The sequence below is a fragment of the Ixodes scapularis genome, unplaced genomic scaffold, assembly GCF_016920785.2.
Source record: "Ixodes scapularis isolate PalLabHiFi unplaced genomic scaffold, ASM1692078v2 PGA_scaffold1__304_contigs__length_218370807, whole genome shotgun sequence".
Taxonomy (NCBI): Eukaryota; Metazoa; Arthropoda; class Arachnida; order Ixodida; family Ixodidae; genus Ixodes; species Ixodes scapularis.
This window is the reverse complement of record NW_024609846.1, coordinates 77,588,653-77,612,775: the sequence shown is the minus strand read 5'-3', so window position 1 is coordinate 77,612,775 and position 24,123 is coordinate 77,588,653. Positions and strand designations below refer to the sequence as shown.

The 24,123-nt window shown below is 47.6% G+C and overlaps 1 protein-coding gene across 1 annotated transcript in view; it reads right to left on the bottom strand.

Annotated features, from left to right (window-relative positions):
* LOC8033331 (zinc finger protein castor homolog 1) overlaps window positions 1-24,123 on the bottom strand; it is a 344,798-nt gene that overhangs the window by 259,429 nt on the left and 61,246 nt on the right. Inside the window, exon 2 of the mRNA XM_029983036.3 lies at window positions 3,503-3,558. The gene's annotated coding sequence lies outside the window, so the exon portion shown is untranslated. The remainder of the gene's footprint in view (window positions 1-3,502; window positions 3,559-24,123) is intronic.

The following is a 24,123-nucleotide window of genomic DNA, read 5'->3' as shown; positions in this document are numbered from 1 at the left end:
GAAAGTGTGAAGCTCAATACCATTGCAGCCACACTCGTGCTGCAGCTTCCAGCGCTCATCGCACATTTTCCGCGATTGTTCTTATCCTTATTAAAATTATGTGTGCACACGTGCGCACTCGCGTATCTTGAGCGTCGATCCAAGCTGCACACGCGCACTATTCTCAAGATACTTCTGGAATGCCACTGATAGTTGTCCCGGCGCTGTTCCGCTTCCTCAGTGTGCAAGTCATGTCGGCCGGCGCGTATATGTTGTCCCGGCGCTGCCTGCAGGCGCGTGTGCCAAGCAATATAAAGACTACGAGAGATTACGACGAGAAAGAAGACATCAACGAGGGCAACGGGATGCCGTCGAATCATCCGTGATCGGGATGGCAGACGGCTGATTCGGTCTGGAGTAGGCGCCACACACTCGCACAACCCGTTCGCTTCGTTGTCGTCGGAAGCAGACGGGGACGCGCCGGTAACTCCAAGCGTGCTCTCCTCTGCGCCGAAAGGAAGTCTAAAATCTAGGCATACTAATTATTTTCAAAGTGGGTCGCGCCCTTTTCGGCGCCGAAAGGAAGTCTGGGAACTGCCTGTATCGAACCGACCATATAGCAGACGACGGAGGAAACGTTGGAGACGACGCAGGAATGAGGGCGAGGACAGGAGAACAACTGCACACACACTCTCTCTCTCTCCCTTTTTCTTCGGTGTGACGTGGTAAATGATGTGGGAAAGCAGGAAGGAGCCTACAGGACGTTCCCATAATTCGTTGTGCGCGTCACACATAACCTTATGAAATATAGAATAATTAGAAAAAAAAGTTTTTAATTGTCTTCAGCCGTCTTCAAACGCGCAAAATAATTATATTGGCTCAAAAAAAAAAAAAAAAGGAAGAAGAAACGAACTTGTGTAATTATCTTCGACTACGCGTGGTATACCCTGGCTGCAGTAAGGTTCGTTACAGGGAACATGAACTTGCACTCGCATCGCCTGCATCTTCGAATAAGCCAAAAACACCGTATTTTAGAATAACGATTTGTGTCGGTGCTACTTTCACGCAAACGCAATTCATTCCCTTCCTCCCCTTTTCTGAGTTTTGTTTTCTCCCCAATTAAAAGGTAGTTGCATTTAAACTTCATTTTGTATGATTACCAACTTTATGAACCACCTGAAATTCGAAATAACTTTGTTAATTCGCTGACCTCTCTACTGAAGTGCTAGTATATTACTCCGTACGCACTATCTAGAACACGCTGCGTAATAAGGTACGTTGCATGATCCTATAAAGCGTCGTTCAAAGTGTTCTTAACAAAGTTGTTCACAGTATCATAATGTTGATTGAAAGTAGAAGACATCACGTAATTTTAACAGCCGGCGGAATGTACGGACACTGATATTTGTCGTCGTGAATAACTATTTAAAATGTGATTTCGGTTAAAATAATCAATGTTTATCATTGCTTTGCGGGAGTGTTATAGGCATTCAAACCGAAAGCTTTTATGGGATCGGCAAAACAGCGTTGCCAAAAAGAACGCCCAGAGTCGGACCCGAAAGTCGCTTTCTCGATTCTGCAAGGGGCATTTGGGTTTTAATTTTTCAGAACATTTATTTTGTTTTATTGTAAACGGGTAGAGGCATGAAAGGCATCTTATAACATGCGACCTGGAGAGAGCGTTTATCCCAAACCACGGGGGAGCGTTTCCAATTAAATGGCGGACGACTCTTGCGGAGATTCGTTTCAAGTGCGCATGCGCTGTGTTTTCGCGGGGGGAGGAGGAAAGCAGGCGGAAAGGCGGAGACGTTTGCAGACGATCAACGCTTTCAGCACCTGCTTGCAGCTCGTGTTGCGTACGTGGCCCCTAAACCACGTGACCCCTATCGAGCAGTTGGAGACAATTTGTAATACGGGCTCCTAAAGTCGACGAATAATCTTCGTCCCACCTGGTCCCACTAATCGAGCAGTTCGAAACAATTTGTAAAACGGGCTACTCTAAAGTTGATGAATGATCGTGGTGCCACCTGGCCCCATTAAATGTAATCAGACACTAAAAATGACGACGTTTACCTTCGACGAACAGCGTGTGATTATTCAGTTTCTTGAAATGCGTGGAATCTTTTGCCGCGCGATTAAGCGTCACGAATACTGGTTTCATGTCATTAATGGTCACAATGAACGAGTGTTGTATGCCATTTTTTGAACCCGACCGAAACTATATGGTGCCTAGAACGCGTCTTCGACTGGTGTGTTTAGTGTCCTATCCAGCCCATGCACCAAAAGCGGTCCCAAAGTGGCAACAAGCGACGTCAGAAAAGCCGGAGTGTCATGCTCTCAGATATCACGATCCTGCCGGACGGTTGGTGCACTAGAAGTATACCTGCAAAGAGCACGAGCGAACGCGAGTGTCGCTGTCGTCGCGGCGTCCCAACTCCTAGGCGCCGAAGCTTCCGTGGTCTGTCCAGCTGGAGAGCGACCCGCAGCAGAACAGGCGTCTGCCACATTCACCAAAGCTGCCGTGACACCGCCAGGATCGTGACCGCAGCGACAGCATGCCACTTGTATGACGTCACCAGGCGGAAATCGAGGGACCACTCTTTGGGAGACGGTATAGGCACACACCACTCGGAGAATCGTTCCAGACACCATACCGATACCCAACGCCAGAGGCAACAATGCATAGAGGCACTAGACCCTCCGTCAGCAAAGTTTTGCACTACCACCGGTGCGGATAAGAACGCAGTGGGCATGCTCTGTGTGAGACCGAAGGCCTCATTCTCAACCACTGTATGCCGGAGGGCAGAACAGCCACAACTGTATTCTACAAAGACGTTATAAAAAAAAAAAAATCTGTTGAGAAAAAAAAAAAAAGTAAGAAGAAAATACACGATTGGAAGAGGCCGCAGTTGTGGTGTTGCATCATGACAATGCTTGGCTTCATCGGGCGACACTTCTTTATAGATTTCTTCCAGAAGGCAATTTTAAACTGGTTTCTCAAGCTCTTTTGTTGATCCTGCTCCCAGCGATTTTTGCCGGTTTCCGACAATGAATGACACTCCATCTGGTCGAAGACGAGTGTTCTCCATGCGCTCCGTTGTTGCGTCGCCAATATCCCAGTTGCGTCAACAGGCACTCGAAGAAGCCTTCGCCGAGGCCATGCAGTCGTGGTGTCGATGTTGCCAAAAAAGTGCACGGAACTACAGAGTGACTATGTAAAGAAGTGGCGACGTTTCTCTCTTGTGTTGCCGCGTACCTTTTAAATAAATAAATTACGAGACAAGAACTTGAACGCTCCTCGTATAAAGGCCTTCGGTTTGAAAGCTATTAAACCGTCTTTGAAACAGCAATATCACTCTACACGAAGTCGCAGACCAGTCCCTATAGCCCGAAGGTCAAGGAAACCTGCAGCTGTCCGGGTGCCCGTCCGATGCAACAAATGGATATTGTTTCTTCGCAGCCAGGACAATCGATTGGCGATATTTTGTGAGCTATCTTCGTTCAGAATATGGAACATACTTACCGCCATGCCAGCGTAGGAATGCCTCCTCTGCAATCTCTCGTTCACCACCGTCGTAACTGAAAAAAAAAAAAAAGAAAGAAAGTGTTTTGATATTAAGGATTTTACGCGAGAAATTGCATAGAACTTATGATTAGTGCATATATCTCAGCACTAGAACAGCCGCAGGTCTAGGTTAATTGCTCATGCTCCGCAGGCAACGCGTCCTGCAGTAAAGATCGGACTTGGACACCCTAAGTTCTAATTCCTTTCTTACCGAAAGCAAGTAAAGTCAAGGGAGTCACCTTCCATAGTAAATTACGAATATATATATAAAACATCATTTATGTGTTGCTTTCAAAAAAATTTTTATTTTATTTTGCTCTCAGCGGCCTCAATATCTACAGTACAAAATCGTTCGTTCTTGTTTTATTTGGGAACTTTCTCTACGTGGGTGGAGAAACGTTCTCCTCAATTACCGTAACGACATATACTAGTAAAACAACGTGTAAGGTCGCCAAAAAGATACAGATATTTTTAGAGATCGTTTTCGGGAACCTATTTGATAAGACAAAGCTTCTGGAGAGGGCCAGCGTGAACCGTTCTAACAAATCGCCTTCTGCGTGATGCCACCGAAAAACAGGGGTCGCGGTGCTCATACATCATATTCCTACATCATACTTATACATCATACTCATACATCATGTGATTGTTTTGTAATGCTTGTGTTGTTGATACTTTCCTTCAAGTTTACTTTGTTGTTAGGTCTTGCAGCTGGTTCCGATGTCTACTCGGTGTTGTATATAATGTTTATATGTGTGATGCTCACTCCTGCTTGGACTCTAACATGAGTCTGCACTGCAGTAATTATAAATAAAACAATTACAAAAATACACGTGGTGTTTTCTGCCGACATGATGACAGAGGTGTCGGCGGACACGCCTCAATCATGTTCGGAAGCATGTTTGCCTCATACACTGTGTATGATTCGAACATGTCCTCAGGCAGCGTTTGTATGATCAGCGTGATAGGACCTTGACAGTGAAAAAAAAAACACGCTGTAAATGGCTATACCCTTTGTAAGGGGCGGTAGCTTGCGCCACCTAGTCTCAGACAGTGTCTGCCGACTGTCTTTCGTATAGTGTATTAGCTGTATGACCGCGGCTTAAAACTTAAACAGACGTGCAAAACAACATAAAGTCAAAAATATAAAAAAAAGCGAGCTTCCAAAATTTTTTTCAGACTTTTCTTTTTAACGATTTTCAGATGCGCGTTTCCGCTCGTTCAGTTTCTCGTTGTATACGTGCTACGAGTGCCGCGCAGTATGCGTCTCGCGAACGAGAGCATCCTTGAAGGCACGGGCTCATCCTAACGCAAGATAGCAAGTGCGACCGTACACGAGGCGGGGTCATTATCAACACGTACGGGTCTGGTCAAGAAGTGATCCTAGACGATGACCATATCGTCGACAGTTTCCAAACATGCGTGTTAAGAAATCGAAAACGCGACGCAACTGGACGTCGCAGCCACATGCTAAAGATACCCTCGCGGAAGGTATTCGTACGCTCCGTTTACTTGGTAGCACCTCCACGCGAGCTTTGTATCTAAACGGCGACTGAATACGGCGCACGCATACGGCGTAGGACCCGGGTAGACCATGAATAATTATCGGCCAGAGCTCGTTAAGCGAGGCGACGGACGTCCGGACTCACCACTCTAGATTCGCTCCTATCGTGACACACTGGACGTGGGCAAACAAAAAAATGAGGAATCATTCGTGAATGATGGATAACTCTCAGATACACGGCTCAGATAACCGATCAAGGTTGCCTTTTTGTACGGTCCTCAAGGTTTCCAACCCCAGAAAGAAAGAAAGAAAACTACAAAAAAATCTTAGTGCCGGTTTATTCTCCTCGGTTTGGTTGTTCCACCTCCCCCAATAGCAGTTCTTCGTTGCCTCACGCAGCACCGGCCGAAGATAACAGAAACTGATAGCTGCCCCCCCTCATGCTCGCCTCTAAGAAAAAGAATCCAGAAAAGAGAATTTGCCAAACCTGGCCTAAACGATAGGCTCATTCATTATCCATTCGCGAGCGCGGTAATGATTTATTTATAACCGCGTTCGGTGCGAGCCCTCCCGGTAATTTATAACCAGTCAACTTTTTTTAAGACGTCCGTCCCCGCCCCACTGCCCGCGCACTCGCCAAGTATATTTTTGTTTCATTTCCGTTGAGACAAGCGCGAAGGAGAACCCGGAGGAGGTGCTCGCGCCGAGCGTTCGCGATCTCTTTTGGACGCCGCGCTGCCCGTTTTTCCCGGCCGGAATGCGTCCGTAATCCCAAGTTTCGCAACCAAAGGGGCCTGACAAAAGCCTTTCCTCTGTCTCTTTAACCCTCTTTCTCTCTAATTCCTTTCCTTCCTTTCTGTCACATCGGAATGCGCAATCTTTCCCGACTCGAAATGACAATTACCAAACATTAACTGCCCCCCAAATGAGAGCGCTTTGACTCAAAGCAGTTCCATCGCAGAATGACTATAGCGGAACTTCGACAGGGCAGCTAATCGCTGTCTTGCGCGAGCGTATTTTCAAGTCGCGAATAGCGACGTTCATCCTGGGGCAACATGAACGGACTGGTTTCTTCCCTTTTCCGTGTTCTTCTTTTTTTCTCTACCGATTGTCCGAAACCGCCGCACACTTCCGAAGGAATCCGACAGCCGCGCACCGGCTGCAGTCCTTCTCGCCAGTTTGGTGCGGCGCCATCCAAGGCACAAGCATGAGAGAGCGTGACCCCAGGAAATTACGTATTTGCGCAAGAAAATCAATGTTTCTTTTTGTTTGGTTTTTATTGTACGCGTCAGAAGTTGAACGATGGCTAGACCACCGGCGCTCTTTATAGCCGATTCACACGAGGGACCGACAAGCGATTTCCGTCCGCGGATCGTGTACCAAGTGACCGTCACGTCATCGATTGCTAAGATCCGCGCCTCGTCCGCAGACGGGCGGACTGGTAAAGTCGAGCCACTTTTCAATCGCGGACTTTTGGCGGGAGATTGACTTGAAAAGCGTTTAGTCTGGCAAGGATACAATGTTTTTTTGTTTTGTTTTTTGACGATTAAAACAAAAATGGCACTTCGTTGTGTTTTTTGCGTTCACTGGTTCATTTTGACGCGCGGTTCTTGGTTCCACGTGTGAAAGAAACTGCAGAAGCTTTGTCCGGCTGACGCGACGCAGGTTCCGGTACTCCTCCGGGTCCGTGCCAAGAAGCTTCCCTTAAAACTCGTCTGGCACGCCGCGATAATTCTTGCACGTCCAAACAGCCTTTCACCGAGTAAAGCCTAGTTCACATGCAGCGGTTTTGGCCCTAGAGCGGCGCGATTTCTGCCGTCGCGGCGCACTGGCCAGCACCAGCAATTCTGCGGCACGAGCGCCGCGACGGCAGAAATCGCGCCGCTTTAAGGGCCGCTCACACTAGCGAGAAAACGCGCCCGGCGCGCCGATAAATCGGTTAAGCGGGAAGATAAAGGGCGTGTCTCCGCACGCGCTCATGGCGCTGACTGTGCTTCGGCGACATTTTGTTACTTGCCGCGATCGGCGTGCCACGCGCGTTTTCTCGCTAGTGTGGGCGGCCCTTAAGGGCCAAAATCGCTGCATGTGAAACCCGCTTAAGGCCTTTCTTGTGGCTGTGGTGTGCTCGAGTGTTGTGCACGAGCGCGGAATGCGTGAAGGCATCCTCAAAAGCCCCTCCGCGATCCCAGAACTTCTTCGCGTCTACGCCAAAGTCTTCTCGAACAGGACCATGCTTGTGTTGCTGCCATGCTTTGGGTTAATAAAGCTAGCGGCGCTTTGCGCAAAGCCTAGCACTGTGTTCTGTCTCGATCTGTACCGAACAGCGGTGTACGATTCCTTATCGCGGTAGCAAACGTCAATTTCTCTCTTGGACAACGGTGCCAGGGTGAGATGTTGGAGTTTCGCGGCACTGTGCATGGGGTGGCGAACAGGTTCGGTCTGTCCTCGTTGGCGTCTGCTCGTCGTCTCCCTCGTGTGGGTGCGCTTGGAGACGGACGAACCGCGGACGTGTCGTCACGGGATCAATCTATCCGAGGATCAGTCCGTCGTGTGAATCGGCCATTAAAGAGACAGTAACCACCCCCCCCCCCCCCCCGAGAAAAATAAATTAATTAATATATGTATGTATATACACATTGTTTATTTGAGCGAAGCATTCGATTATGTTTTCGGAACAACACACACACACACTGCCGAATTTTGTCCCAGAGTCCCGCATTTGATGCGAAAAACGTACGTAGTCGAACTGAACCTTGGAGACTTGGGAAGCTGACAGAGGTCACTCACAATTTGTCTCAGTTTCCACGAATACGAGGCCGTATTTTAACAGTATGCTGTATGGCTAACACCCAACCATTCCGCTTACCAAAAAAAAAAAAAAGGCGGAAGTTTTTAGGCCGATTGTCAGCCGAACACTACCACAGCTCTCGTCCCCTCACTGGCTGAACACCAGTGACAGCCAAGCGTCTTCCTCGAGTGCATCCGTGGCCGGGGGAAAACATCACGTGCTGAGACATGCAGCGGCGCTGCATGCTTCGTGAAACAAGCGCGTTCCGGGCTTCACAAGAGAAAGAACGCAAGAGGGAGAGAGAGAGAGACAGAAAAGCCGAAAATGAAAAGCAGACACAAGAATGGATGTGCTCACTTTGTCGAAACGGGTTGATATAGTTCGAGTGTTTGGTTCTCTTTTGCCGCGAGCCTGCGTCAGAGCTCTGCTCGGTGCTGCCGCGTTCCAATTGTTACGTTTTCTACACGCTTCGTCTAGAGCGTCTCTCGCTGCGACAGGCTCTGAGAAGGTCACCTTTACGTTGCCACCGCAAAAGGTGGCACTATTGATAAGATACCATACACGACAACGGGCTGCGAGGTCAGCCGAGCGCATGGAACATTCGAAGGGTGCTCTCGGGTCCTCAACTGAGCGGGTGAGACTCTACAAGAAACACTGCATATTCTAAACTAGTAAAACCATTCGCGCCCTCCGGTCTAATAATAATAATTGGGGTTGTGGGAATATTTATACAGCGTGTAGTTGGTCTGCCATTAAAGTTGCGACGAGTCACACGCTGTAGATGAGCAATTTAGCCAGTGCAGTACAACCGCTAGCCTGGGGTCTTTAACGTGCACCACGCAGTAGTGATACACGACCGCACGCCGGTACGATGCTCATCCAGATCGAAACGGGCAGGGGTGGGGCTCGAACCCAGGATCCCTGGGTTCTGCAGTGCGAGCTTTCGCTCCACGCGCGTCGAGCTGGGTGTGCGCTTCAGCCCACTCGGCCACCGATCCCCCCTCGCCCTCCGGTCTCCACATATGTAGAGAGTTTCTCCACACTAACACATGACATACCTTGTGTTAACCACTGCCTTAATTTGCCACGCTAGCACGGCGAAGGAGCATTAATTTGTCGCGCGTCCTCGGTATTTTGCTGGATATCAAAGTTACGTCACATAGAGTTTAATACATAAATGAGTAAATGCTATCTGTAGAGGATTTAATACCTCTCAGATGCTACGAGTCCTGCGTCGTAACCGGAAATCACGATGAAATCCATAAAACGTGCACCCTAAGACAAAGCTTTGCGAGTTCGATTTCTCGCGGAACAGCGGAAAACGAATCGAACAGAAAGAAGTGTCCCAGTGAGTGGCGCATCTTATCATACGATCATACGCCCAATGTCCCTGCGGACATCCCATTTTTGTTCCAGTCGCATCTTGAGCTTCGTCATTCACAAGGATCATTCTCTAATGTTCGTCACGATTCGTTGTCCCGTGTTCTGCACCAAAGCAAACTCGCGGGTCTAATTCTTTAGAGCAAGGGAAGCCCACGACGCAGCCGACGCTACGAGCTGGTGTGACCAATCAGACGGCGTCAAAAGCGCACCATCATGGTGCTCTTCTTATGTCTGCAGGTGTTCTATCATTGCTGAACCAATCAAAAACAGAAAAGGCCCAGCGGCTTGCGCGTTTAACGCTGCTCCATTCGTCCTGATAGCTCGGAGCGTCGGCTGCGTCAGGACCTCAGCTCAAACGAAGTATCAGAAATCTGGAGTGCCTACTTTCCTGCAAAGCATTAGCCACTGACTTCAATCTACGGAGCGAGCTCGGCGAATAACGAGACTAGAAATATGTTTAAAGTTTCGAAATCAATCTGTGCTGCCTGTGACACAGAGTGTTGCGCAATCACGTGAAACGTCATGACGACCGTCACCAACGCACAAAATCTTCTCACTTTCAGCCTCGTCAGTGACGAAGCTGAAACGTCTCGTCCTCGCCAGGGATGGGGACGACTAGGGAAAGCGGAAGCAACAGATTGTTTTTAGAGTGATAACATACAGACGGAGTTTGCATCGGATCTATTTCTTTCTTGATTCTTGAACCGTTGACGGCCGTGTTTCCCTGAAAGTAAAGTCATGCACGAAATCCTCACCAGTGTCCGTGAAAGCTTATCTCACGAGGCGACGCGCCATGAGAGATTATCAGCTTCTCTCGGAATCTACCTTCCAAGTATATCTAAACGCGAGGCGAAACAATCGCATCTTAACGTAAAAAAAAAGAAATGGAAATGTGTATTTTTGCTAGTCTGCTCAAGCATTACCATCGTACACGAAGCAGTAAAGTACGCAGCGTAAGAGATGTTATGATTACGAACCTCTGCTCCTAGTCTTCTCGTGAGCTCTCGATGGGCTGCAGTGCACCAGAGGCAAGAAACGATCTAGGTATATTGTTTCAGCGATACCCCTGCTTGGTTAGCGTATTTCTGTATACTATACTTCTCAAATTTGCTATTTGCGTTCAATCGGGTCTCTAATAAAGTGACACATAAAACTTGGTTAAGTTTAACATTCCAAACAACAAAGACCTTGCAATATATATATATATATATATATATATATATATATATATATATATATATATATATATATATATATATATATATATATATATATATATATATATATATATATCTTTTTTTTTTAATTTGGACTGTTTTAGCTTTTGAGACACATTTTAGTATGCATGAAAGTTGGAACACATGCGAGTTCAAAATGAGCTCAGTACGTGCATGATGACCCCACCTTCATAACAACGAAAGGAGCACGTGTTTTAAAGTTTGACAACGGGGTTCACGAGGGCAAAAAAAGGGAAAGAATATCGAACAGCAGCCCATCAAAACATGCTTTGCACATAACGTCAGCTAACCATGCTGGTTTTCATTCCCTCTTGTTCTTGTCTAAAGAGAAGAAAAATAATCGAATTCGGTGGTGCGAAATTTATGCTACCAAAGGTACGCGCTCAGCAGCAAGACCTCCACCAGAATGGCACCTGTGTTAACGTCAATACGAAATACGTATACTTACAAGCATGATTCCAAGCGAGACCTAATTACGAGCTCGTGCTCTATTTGCGGCGAGAAGCTCAATCGGGACGCTTTTGTTTCCCTCACTATGGGCAGTGCACGTGCTACCCACGCTGTTATGTCTTAATATTCATAGTGCATAGAAGCTGGACATTGCACACGCTTGCACCAACAGAGGAAGTTGAAGTATCCTCACTCAAGGTTGTGAAAAACTTCCGCCAGGCCGCGATAACCAAACTTCTCGCCGCGAATAAGCTGCAGTTTTCGCGTTGTTCGCAATATTGGGCAGGACACGATGGCAACCGTACAGCATTCTAATGGTAAACGTACAGATGCGGGCGCGCCGAATGAGAGAGATACAGAAAGAGGGAAAGAAAGAAAAAGAAATTGAGAAAAAAAAAAAAAAAAGAAGGAAAGACGGGGTCTAGAAATTGGCTGAGAATAAATACGTGGACGGGCAAAAGCTTGCGAAATGAGAAGCTCACGATCCCGTAAATCTCGAGCCCCTAAAAATAATCGTAATGATAATAATAATAATAAAAAGTTATCTCTTGAAATACGTGCGAGAAAACACATCGCATAATTTTTTCCAATAGGAAAAAAAAAAAAAGGAAAAAGAAAAAGGGGGGGGGGGGGGGGGGAGGGGAGGAGTGGGGAAGGGCGTTGATTCGTTTTCTTTTTATTTCGATAGACTGCTTCCCCGCAAGCTTCGGAGGCGTAGAGGGGCAGTGGCACTATGCGTACAGGAACGCTCGCATTGTCTCGCAGCGAAATTTTCTCATTATCGTAAGATTGTTCTTATCATAATCCTCATCGTCGTAAGATATTCACACTTTCTTCTGCTAGGAAAACGTTTGTTGTAGGCGTCCCCCCCCCCCCCCTTTTTTTTTTTGTTCACCGACATTGCAATTTCTTTTTTTGTTGTTGTTTTGCGGATGCGTGTGTGTGCGTATACCACTAACTGATCGAAGCCGTAGACAAAGGCGCATCGCGCATCAACGAAAAGAAAAGGCGGGATCGACAGTGAGAACGAGTGAGGGAGAGTGGCTTTAACGAACCTTTATCTCTCCACCGGATTTGCCCCGGGACAGAGAGAGAGAGAAGGAGAGGGGGAGAGAGCGAAGGCCTGGCAAAAAACGAGCACTATATTCCGGGACGCCTCGGCCGACCAGACATTATGTTAATCAGGAACATTTATTCATCGATCTGCGCTTCTCGTGTGCGTATGTGCACGCGCATATTAGACCAGCACCGACAGAAACCCAATACGCGACGCTTCCTTAATTGTAATTGTTGCCTCACGTTTTGAGGGCAAGCACGATCCCAGAATGCCTTGTTTCTTTCTTTTCTTCCTCCGCTCTTTCTTTATCTGTTTTTACTCCGTCCGCCATCCTTTGTTTGTGCGTTAAGAAGCACGGTTCGATTTATTTTCTTTTTCTGCGTCGATACTTTTTTTTTTTCCTTTTTCTTTTTTTTTGTATTGGCCATTCGGTGCCGCCGAGAGGAGAGCTTGCGCGAACGAACCATGTTCTTATATCTCTTTATCGTCTTTGTCATACTCATCACGATTATAATTTATTATTTATCGTTACGAATCTCACGATCATTAGAAATCATATTTTTGTACGAAGAGAAACGTGCCCTTTGTTGGATAGATGAGGAACGCAGACTGTGAAGTAATTAAGGAAACGTTGCGGAGCGGAGGCTGGGCACGGCGAAAGAACTTCATTAGTATACCGCGGGTTCCTTTTGGGAGGACGTCTTTCGAACGCATAGGAGTCGTTCGGCAAATATCTCTATTCCCTCGCTGTTCGTTTCTTTTTTTTTCCGTTTGGGTTCTTAGGTTTTTGGCACCACCAAGTTATAATTGCGTATCAATGTATCCTGATCACGGTGATCCTGATTGACCCGGCTCTTGGTCACTTCGAGCGCCGGGATTTGTACCTAGAAGCAATGGTCGCACTGCTCCCATATCATACAAAACGACAGCCTGTAAACACGAGTCACCGCAATATTCGTGCTTCGAATGCCGCGTGCCAAGTTTCCCCTTGAACTCATTGCCATGCGGCATTCGAAGCACGGATCTCGTAGTGACTCCCGTTCGGATCTGTATGCAGACTGTTTTAGTATTCACTGGCGGCCATAGCTGTGTGCGCGACTGCTAAGCGCGTGCCGACGGCGAACTTTCCGCAGTTCTTTTGCAACGTGCATTCCACACCATCAAGATTGCCGGTCTTAGCAACCTATTAATATGAGCTCAATCTGAGCATGCGCTCTAAACAGCACCAACAAATATGGCGTCCAGTGAATAGTACTCCCTATAAACAGAGTGACCCCGGCATAAAAGATTCCTATCAGGGTAATGCTTTCACGAATCTTATCTGAGTCCGGCCATGTAAAACTAAAGCTTATCGAACCATCAGACGATCTCCTTCGCAGGCATTTTTAGAGAGAAGCACTGGATGTAGCAAACCGTTCACAGCCGCGAAAATGTATTTATTTATTTATTTATTTTATTTTTACAATACTGCCAGCCCTGCTAAGGGCCAAAGCAGGGGTGGATAATACAAAAAAAAAAAAAAAAGAAATGTACACTGCATTCTCTGTACATCCCACACACACACCATAAAAAAGCCGGTGTTACAAAGCCGCTCACATGGGCGTGCCAAAGACATAGAAATATATTTATTTTAATATCCGATTCAAAGAGGCATTTTGGAAGGCTTTTTTCGCGAAGCCGCATTTATTTCATTCAAGCCACAGTGCATTGGCCAAGAAATCGGTAGATCAGACTAATCACCAAGAATACTTTAATGATAACCATTGAACATGGTGGTAAGCAGCGCGCAAGAGGCACGTTCTACAGTGTCTTCGTCTCTTGTACGCTGTTCATCACCATGTTCTATGCCGACTAACTCGTCCAAATCACCACTTGAGCGACAAACAGCAGCATCCGACAACAGGCAACTTCGAGCATATATGCAGCATGCACAGGAAGGTTCAATCTCTCGCTGCTCGTGAGGTGAACAAAAGGAATTGGATGCCTGCCAAAGACACATTCGCGTGCGTGCTGCACGTGCTCGCAGTTAAACAGTGTAGGCCGTTGATGTGTGTGGCTCAAGTCTGGGCTATACGGCGTGCAAGACCGTTTTCTTCTGCGCACCTTGTGCGTCTGTTAATTTACTCGCCAAATGTGCCCACGCACTTTTGTTTCCCTTCGATCTCAGCCCATGGCGGCGCGCGCTTGGATGCGTCGACATCGCGTTTTCAGCACTTTAATACTTTATTCACATGTCCCCCCCCCCCCCCCCCCCCCCCGCAAAAAAGAAAAAAAAGAAAAAACAAATCCGTCATACGCTGTTTTTTTTTAGTCTTCTTGCTGATTAGTCCGCTCTACCGATTTCTTGGCCAATGCACGGTGTCTTAAATGAAATGCTTTTCATGTAAATGCTGTACTCCATGGAGCGAATTAGGCGACGAATAACTGTCGAACTTTGCCCGACGGCACGACCGCTTTGCACGCGACGTAGCAGCCACTGTGCTGATGCTACGAGCAGAGCAAAAGCCGCCGAGCATTATTCGTCAATTTTTCGCAGCATATTCGCCCCATGGAGTCCAACCTTTCGGATCGTCAAAATATTAGGCGTTTGAGAAAATCAGCCATCTGCGTTAAGTCCTTATTTCGAACTCTTGTTCGTGCGGAAACAAGGGGAACGGGGGAAAGGGGAGGAGGGGTCTGAAGCCCCACATAAGCCTCCCCCTTGGCTGCGTCACTGGGAGGGGGTACCCGGTTCCCTCACTTCAATCCGCCTCCCATTTCGTTTCAAAACTGTGTGGAGTCATAGAATACGGTGGAACGCCGTTAGACGCTCTGCCTCGAAACATACGTATTCCACAGAATACGCTGCAGTATCCACAACAGCCGTCCGGCACGTCGAACGACAAGAGGCGAGCTGTGTTGAGAGATAGGAGATACTGCTCGTGCAAGCAGCGACCATGAGCAGTACCGTAACTGAGCTAATCTAATAACGCTGATCCCCACCCATGCCCGTTTTGATCCGGATGAGGATTGTACCTGCGTGCGGTCGTGTATTTCTACTGCGTGATGCACGTTAAAGACCTCAGATTAGCGGTTGTACTCTACTGACTAAATTTCTCATCTACAGCTGAGAAATCAGAAGCTCACTGAGGCTGCCTAACGTCCGGCTGTATAAACATGCAGACCTCATTATTGTTATTAGCTCAAATACGCACCTGATCTCGATACACCACCGTCTTCTAACGCACAATAAATTACGTCTGGTATGGTCACCGAATTTCAATCGATGCTCATGCGAACACAGCGTCTCAAGCCAGCTACAGCCGCACCATCTTCTGAGTGTCGTCTGTTACCAACACGGCAACGCCAGCTTGGGCTCTAAGCTAGGCTGCCAGAGAGTCCGCGACCCAGGATCCTAGGTTAAATCTCCACCCCTGCACGTTTCGATCTGGATTGCATCGTACTGGCGTACGGTCGTGTATCACTACTGCGTGATGCACGTTAAAGACCCCAGGTTAGCGGTTGTGCTGCACTGGCTAAATTTCTCATCTACAGCTGGGAGACTGTTGCCCGTTGAGGCAGACCAAGTTGCAAGCTGTATAAACATACGCAAAACCCATAGATTTTTTTTGTTTCTTTTTTTCTGCTCAGTTAGCCTTGTATTGGACCGCACGTTCGTTTATTCTATACCCCTGAATATGGACGCGACGAAAACCTCACATGCGCCGATTTTTCAGTCACCAAGAGTTATACGTATTTAGTTTAGCGACGCTAAAACGGCTTAAATTAGCTGAATCGCAGTTTTAGAGCTCACAACCACCGCTAGGGGCTGCTTCGCGGTCTGTGGTTGGCCGCGAGATGCTCGCCTATTCAAGCCAATTATTGGCCAAACTCTCCCAATATACGGCTCCGCCATCACCGCCATTAGAGCGGCGACATTGGAGCTTTTGGGGCTGCCACAAGGTGACTCTGACATTAGAAAAGGGCCTACTGGGACAAAGTATCTCATACTGCAACCTAGGGCTATACTATATAGGTATGCCGCCCTTTTCCTGCGCGTTCTTTATTCGCAACTTTCAGCGAAGGTGCTACCGCGGTGTGAGAATCACACTCCCTAGCTCCTGGATGATCGGATTTCGAATGGAAGTGCTTGCTTGCGCCTTCCTGACCTTGGAGTATTAGGTACGGCTCTTACATCGCTCGTTTTTCACAAAATTAGAATAACCTACGCGTCACAGACCCAACCTCGTCCTTTTGCTCTACAAGAATAATTCATATGAAAGCCATTTTGATAGGAACTAGCGTGCCCCCTATAGGCCGTGAAAGTTGCGAATATTGTCCGTTGATTGACTTATTGCACTTCGATGCGTCAGAAGCGTGTTCTGGAACACTTATCTGCCGTATACTCGGGCACGGCTTTGTGTGGAAATGCGGTTTGAAGCTATGGGAGCGGCTGTTCGAGCACCTGAAGTCGAGCCCGTGCACTTCGCCTTTCTTCGGAAATGTCAGAGAAAGATGACCTCGAGTATCGGCTGCTTGTGCGAAATCGACGGCACCCTAATGGTTAGAACCTGAGAGCTGTCGGAGACGGATTTCTCGACAGCTTTCTCGAGCAAATCAGATTGTCACATCACCTGGCGGTCTAAAAACGAAGCCCTTTTTAGGAACGCCGTGCCCTCACCTCAAGGCTTTGAAGTCCATTTTTTGTTGTTTTTACGGATATTTTACGGTCGGCGTGCATTGTTGCGATCACACTGGCGCCAGGCACGTTATATACCCCGGATTAGCAGTTGTACTGATGTGGCATATCGCCTCTTTATAAAGCGTAGACACTAAACTCCGTTTACAGGCATCCCAGACTCCCGCTATTTAAACGCGCATAGAACAAACTCTATACTCACACTTCATTAAACAAACAATTTGACATGTATCCTGCGCCGTACCCCATTCCCGTCAAGGAAATATCCGTGCCCGGCAAAAGGCTACAAACAGTTCAACTTTGACGAACGGTCAGAGAGGAGTGTGAAAAGAGAGAGAGAGAGTAAATGTTAGGACATAAACCTGTTGGGAATCAAGAACCGTAAGTCACACAAGCTCGCACACTTGCAGACGAGGGCAGCAATCCGTGAGCCTTTTCGCACCTTGCAGGTTTCTGCTTTTTCTCTATTTTGTTTTGTTTTATTTCCTAGCATTATCGTTATTATAGTTCACTTTAGTCGAATTGGTGCAAGCGTTAGCTTAATTTCCCATGCACTCGGCATACAGGTCGGGGAACAATAACGAATCGTTTCTTTTCGTTATCTGTACGCGAATATTCTCGCACTGGTTATTCCTCTGCGCCCTTTGGTGCTCCCATAATCGCAGATTGAGTGGCTAATAGTTAAGTCTCGGAGCCAGCGCTTACCGAAGGCGAACACCATACGTCTCGCTCAGAAAGTAGATCACGGCAGACTATCGTAGAGAGCAAGAACAGCCAACAACGAGAGACCAAAAAAAACAAAGAAAAACAAAACAGCGATCACCACCGAAGGCCTTTAAAGGTATTGAAAACCAGGCGGCAAACAAAAAGGGGGCAAGCGCGAAGGAAAGGGAGCAGTTGAGTCGGAATTACAACTTGTTTCGTTTCACCGGCTCTTGATTTACTCCATCATTTAGTCGCAATTTCTTGTTCTTCTTTATCTTTCTTTCTTTTTCTTTTGGGTTCCTTCCGACCTCGAGCCTAGAGAACGAAACAGGCGAAGCAGATCGTGATGCGGCCTATAATTGAGGCTAAAGGCGTGGATTTCGCCGTCCCGGCAAACCTACCAAACAAAGAAGGAGAGCGAGAGAGAAAAGACATAGCTCCACGTTCCAAGTCGCGATTCCCCGCTCTCATCTTCTCTATACGTCCTTTTCTTTCCTTTTTTCCTCTTACAGCCTATCATTCGTACATCTCGTGCTTGTCTTACACGAGTTTCTTTCCTATAGTACCATTCCCGAGCTTGTTAAAAGAGAGCCGTTTTGTTCGTGATCCGCGTTGCAACTTTCGCGCACGCTGGGCGTCCTGATGCCTTTACGCGCGTCAGCGTGCATTAGAGTGTAATATTGGAACCGATATGGAAACGTACAGTGGGCCGCAATATGAAAGACCCACTCGGAGCGCTTGGCCATGCGCTCCGAGTGGGTCTTTCATATTGCGGCCCACTGTACGTACGTATATATTCTCGCTTAATTTATACAACTTTCTTCTCGTTCGCGTCACGGGAGTCTGGCGTACACGCCACTTTGCAAATTCGAAAAGCGAAAACGATATCGACAAACACAGCCGCCATACGCAACAACTGGATATGTTACTACAAAGATAAGAAAGGGAAGAATGGGCGGATAGAGACAGAGAAAAAAAGATAGAGAAAGAAAAAAACTGATGATAAAAATCGCCAGTTCTCTCTCTCTCTCTTTCTCTTGTTCTGTGAAGAGAGGGACCGGGATTAATAACCGTAAATAAAGGAATCACCAGACAGGCAGACGTGCGGGTAGCCTCGATGGGAATAAAAGGGCCGAAACGAACGCCAACAAACCAATCCCATCTCCGGCTCCGCACTCACCATTAGGAAGGGGGGAGGGGGAGTAAGTAGCCCTGCCAAAAGACTGGATCACGTTCGGGTTAAAGACAGTACCGGCCCAACTATACAACAATCAACGACAACGGCAGCGTTTTCTCCAGGTGCGAGCGCAACAGGAAATGTTCCAAGGCAACGCGGGCAGAAGGAGTGGCATTGCATGCATGTGCAGGGTAAAAGAAACGCTTTTTTTTTTGTATTTACTTTTTTTTATCTGGGCGATGCCCACCAAAGCACAGGGATAGATGGTAAGAAGGCAACCTTGCAATTAGAAAGTTTTGCATGTGCGGAGAGCGAGAAAGAATACGCGTCGATAAAATATTCGAATGTATTCTTCCCTAATGAGGTAGCGCGTTCTTGCTCAGGGTGAAACAACGAAACCGGGTGCATTTGAGCCGCCGTCCCGGAGAATACAAACAACGTGAACCAAGTGGAGACGACTCTGATGTAGTCAGGACCGGAAACTTACTCGCGCGCCCGGCCTGCTGGAAGCAGCGACAGCAGCCTCACAACCATCACCGGTACTGGTGGCCGAGCTTCGACACACGCGCCAGATTACAGCCGCCATTGCTGACCTTATCTCGTCTTATGGAGATACCGAGCCACTGAAATGATCGTAAACGAGCCTCCACAAAACGCCGATGCTGGGGAGAAGGACATAGTATAGAAACTAAAATGTCAATAACCTAGCCCGCTATGGTAACGATGAAGTGAAGTAAAAGGAAACAAAAACTGAAAGGTCGCTTATGGCGGCGCCCATGCACAGCTGCATGCAAAGCGTATATACTGGAACAAAAGCTCGCACATAGAGTCTGCAGGAAGGATTATGAGCTTCGTTCGCATCCCTTTACCGGGTATGATAGAGGCGGGTGTTTCGCAGGCGTGGGTCCGTGGATGCAGCATTTACTGCTACATTGCGCGTCGAGGATCTCCGGTTTCTTAATTTGACTGCACTATATAGAGTCACCCAAAAGTCAAGAAACGCAAGGCGTGACTCATTATATTTACGCATCTTTGCTTCGTGCTTGGATGTCTCGAGCTCTAATCAGCTTGATACCCCAGTCCCAGTAGCTGCAGAGGGATACTATAGGATGCTCGGGACAGCTCTCTTCGGGGGCGACACAAAGCGCCACCTCGCGAGGTAAACTGACATCCAGCGGCAGAAGCATCTGTATCAAGTTCATACTACCTGAGCTTCAAGATCACACCCATGACGTCGGTTTCGGTGACAAATATTTCGGTTCAAAATATTGTGATAACGTCACTTTGAATTGTACTGATCAGAATGAACGCTGTAGTTAATCAGCTGTTTATATATTCCAGACAAGCACGCGAGGCTATATTTTTAACTATCTTCCGCGTATACGAGTAAAGCCTCCCCACGAATAAAGACGTATTCAGCACCGATGGCCGCGCAGTCTTCACGAACAACAAGAGTCTATCCGCAGTGTATCGGGCTGTCGCAAAACTCAGTCGCCATTCCGATCGTGGCTGACGTTTAGTCTGGACATCACGGCAGCACAAGACAAGCACACGTAGTTTCTTCACGAATTCGGGCAACCGAACCGCCCTTCCGTCTGACTTTATGCAACAAAACGCGAAAGTATTGTGATCATTATCGCCACATTGAAGCGTGCGCAGACTGGCATGAGCGACGCATTATCGTTCAACGTCGGAGGCCAGTTGCCTTTCCGTGAGACAGATTGCGCTCTTTTACCTAGAGGGCCTACAGGGGCCGCACGTCACCCAACCACCGCATCGCACGTAGAACACCTAAACTAAACAAACACTCCCCGCCAATGTATACGCGGCCGTCTCGGCTATTTAACGACCCGCTGGTCAACAGAACACATTCCATCCGTCAGGCTGGGAGTTAGCCCGCTCTCCAGACAGAGACCGAAGAGAAACCAGGCGATCACGCTTCCGCAGGTAGATACATTCCGTCTTCGTCGCGACCAAACTCATTTTATTCCGGCAGCGAACTGAACCGGGCCCGCTGCAGCGTCCCCTCCCACCCCGCCCCTGCCGTACACGTACCGCGCGCTCTCTACTCTCTTCTACCTCACGATGAACCGCGGTGGATGCTACCAGCCGCCCCAACCAATCCAGTGCCACGTGGGTGTCACGTGACCTTCTGGAGGAGTGCAAGCGGTGCAGTGACGCGGGGGAGGGGGGGGGGGGGGCGTGTGTAGTAGTTAGGACCGGGTCCCACTAGAGCGACAAACAGAAGCAGCCCACACCGACAAGCTTGAACAGCCCGTGCAGCATGCACGCGAAGCTATCTGTGGCAGCCTCGCAATCACTCGTGCTTGCTTCACGAGCGCCGAGAAACTGCAAGCCTGCAAGAGGAATGCCATCGCGTGCATGCTGCTCGGCCTTCGGCTTGTCGGTGTCGGCTACTTCTGTTTGTCGCTCTAGTGGGACACAAGCATTACGGAGAGTGAGCCGTGAACACAGAGGGTGCGCTGATTTTCGGCGGATTTATTTTGAAGAAACACGTACCGAGGTGACATCCAGAACACGAGAAACGCAGTCATCTGTCACAGACAGGCGCCAATACTACAAAAAGAAAAGCCACCTCATTCTGAGGCATTGACGCATCTATAGACCTTTGCATCGCTTCCCTTACAAAAAATTTATATCTGGCCAGATCTGAAGATTTCAGATATGGCCATATCAAAAATCGGCCACATATAACCTGATATAGTATATCTGCCAGATATAGCCTGAAAATCAGGTATGGAAATTCCACATCTGGCTAAGTAAGGAAATTCCAGATATGGCAAGGCAGTTCAAAAGGACACAAGCCTGAAATCAGCACTCTATATCTTTTTAATGTCTACAATTCGCCCAAGTGCCCCGGCCTGCACTCGAGGAGTTATGGAAACGGTGATCCTTCAGCACCCTAGTGATCGCTAGTTTTAACCAATTCCATGGTTACACAGTTTCGAGTGTAATTCGTAGTCACCCTCAACAAGCGTCCCAAAGGGCTCAAGTACCTGTCATATCACTTTCATATTTTCTCGTCAATGGCAGCGTTTATGATACTGTGCATTCTGTCCAACCTTCAACCAAGCTGAGCCGCCGAAATCTCTTACCATATTATCATTCTCGTGATTGTTGTTTTACCAAGAATTACTTAAAAGCCGAGAAATCACAACAACCAAAACCGGGATTTAGCTCGGATTCAGCGGAGCTGTTTATGACATTTTTTGCGTTTCTAACTTAATATCGGCGTCTTAGAAGCTGTATGAGAATGATAATAATGTAAGATATATGTCTGCAGCTCATCCAGGTTGAAGGTTGGACGGAATGCACAGTACTAACATTGGTGGGACATTTTAAAAGTGGTATGGCAGGTATTTGGGTTCTGTACGGCACGTGTTCAAGGTGACTCCGAATCACAGTCAAATCCGTGTAACCATAGAATTGCCCGAAATTTTCGATCGCTAGGCAGCCGAAGAAACACCGTCTCCATGATTCCTGGAGTGGAGGCCGAGGCGCTTGGGGGATTTAGCAAATTGTCTATTCGGGCGTAATGTCAACACTTTGAAATAATTAAGCTACATTGAAATCCTCGTGAAAACTATCACAAATGATCTCAAACTTAAGCTTGTCAAAGCTGAAGTTTGGGATCATTTATGCTAATATTTAGCTCGCGAACAATGAGTCATTTAGAGTTTGCTAACAAAGAATTGTCGCTCTAGTGGGACACAAGCATTACGGAGAGTGAACAGTGAACACAGAGGGTGTGCTGATTTTCGGCGGATTTATTTTGAGGAAACACGTACCGGACGTGACATCCAGAACACGAGAAACGCAGTCATCTGTCACAGACAGGCGCCCATACTACAAAAAGAAAAGCCACCTCATTCTGAGGCATTGACGCATCTATAGACCTTTGCATCGCTTATCATCCGGGCGAAAAATGCTGAGTCACTGAGCTGTAGACGCCTGCGCAGCGTTCGATATACCACACAGCAAACCAACAGCGTGTGCTCAGAAGGCGTTCCACAGTCCAGCAGACAAAGATAGTAGAGCGCACAAAGCGATATTTGCAAAGATCTTTGTGTGCATGTAAATTAGAAAAAAAAAAAAGAAAAAAAAAACTCCCAAATGTTTGTAGTCATATAAGGACTGCGACGTCCAATGCCTCGTTGCACCTGAAGCCCAGACGTAGCCGACGCTACGAGCCTGTGGGACCAAACAGATAACGTCAAAAGCTAACCATTATGGTGTTTGGTAACGATTCCGTACGCACCATCACTGAACCAACTTTTGCCGCTATTTGATTGCTGCGATCAGCTGCTCGTAGCGTCGGCTGCGAATGGAAGAGAATGGACGTATCTCCAATAGCTTTGCAACCCCATCAGTCACAGCGAGCACATGCTTCCCGCAGGTGACGAGTGTGCAGTGACGTGATGCATTCATAGCGCTGAATCGACTGGGATGGCTCGTGGCGTCCGATGCAGTCCACCGTAAATAAAAGCTGGACATAGAGACACAACGCTCACAATTCCTAAACGGACGAGTCCGAAAGGAATCCAACTTCCATCCCATAGAAACAAGAAAGAAAAGAGAGAGATAGGGTCGATTGAAGATTCCGGAAACGAGGCAAGGCCCGCCGACTTCTTTCTGCATAAAACTAACGAAGGCAGGCGAGCAGAAGATCATAAACAACAACATGAACGGCACCAACAACAAAACTTTGGACTTCGAAGAGGTGAGCGAGCATTCAGCATTCCTGCCGAGTTTTAAGGGGTCAACACACTTCTTTTTCGGGGATTGCGGGCACTGCTCCGGCGGCCGTGTAGTGGGTGGAGCTTTTATCGCCGGTTTGTATTTATTCCCGGTCAAGAGAGAGCTTTAAGCGGTCTCGGAAACAACTTCACCCCATTAAAGATCGCTCGTTCTCCTCTCTCTCTCTCTCTCTCTCTCTCGGAATGGTGCAGCAAAAAGCGCTTTCCAAATCGCACGGTGGTGTATAAATAAATCGAGGAAAGGTTGCACCATCTATCTCGCCTTTGTGTTTCGGTGTGCGCGACTTGCCCTCGAGAACATGCATGGGTGCGTGTACCCATGGGCACGTCCTGTATGCGCACGCAGCACCTGTCTGCGTAGAGTGTATGTTTCTTTGAGTGAGTGAGCGTGCAGGTGTGCTCGTAGCGGAGGGAAATTAATTATAATGCTGGTTTTTACTTTGTGTTTAAATGTCTATGTCTGAGCGATTATTTTTTTTTTTTCTATCCCGCAATTTTGACAAGCCGGACAAACACGACAAACTCGGGCCATTTTATTTTTATTTTCCGTTTTCCGTCAATAGTTTTGTTTGCATGAAAACGATATCAAATGTTTACAGAAAAGGAACCTTAGAAATAATATCCCTTCGAGGGTAAAACGCGGAGGAAACAGAAAGTGCGCTGTTACAAAGGACGCCAAATATGTGTATGTATGTGTATGTGTGTGTGCGCGCGCCTCTGCGTGGACGAAAGTACTACAGTGACCTTTTCCGTTTGTTCATGTTCATCGACCGCCCCCCTCCTTTACCTCCAGCGTCTCCCCTCTCCAAGGAATCCCCAATCCG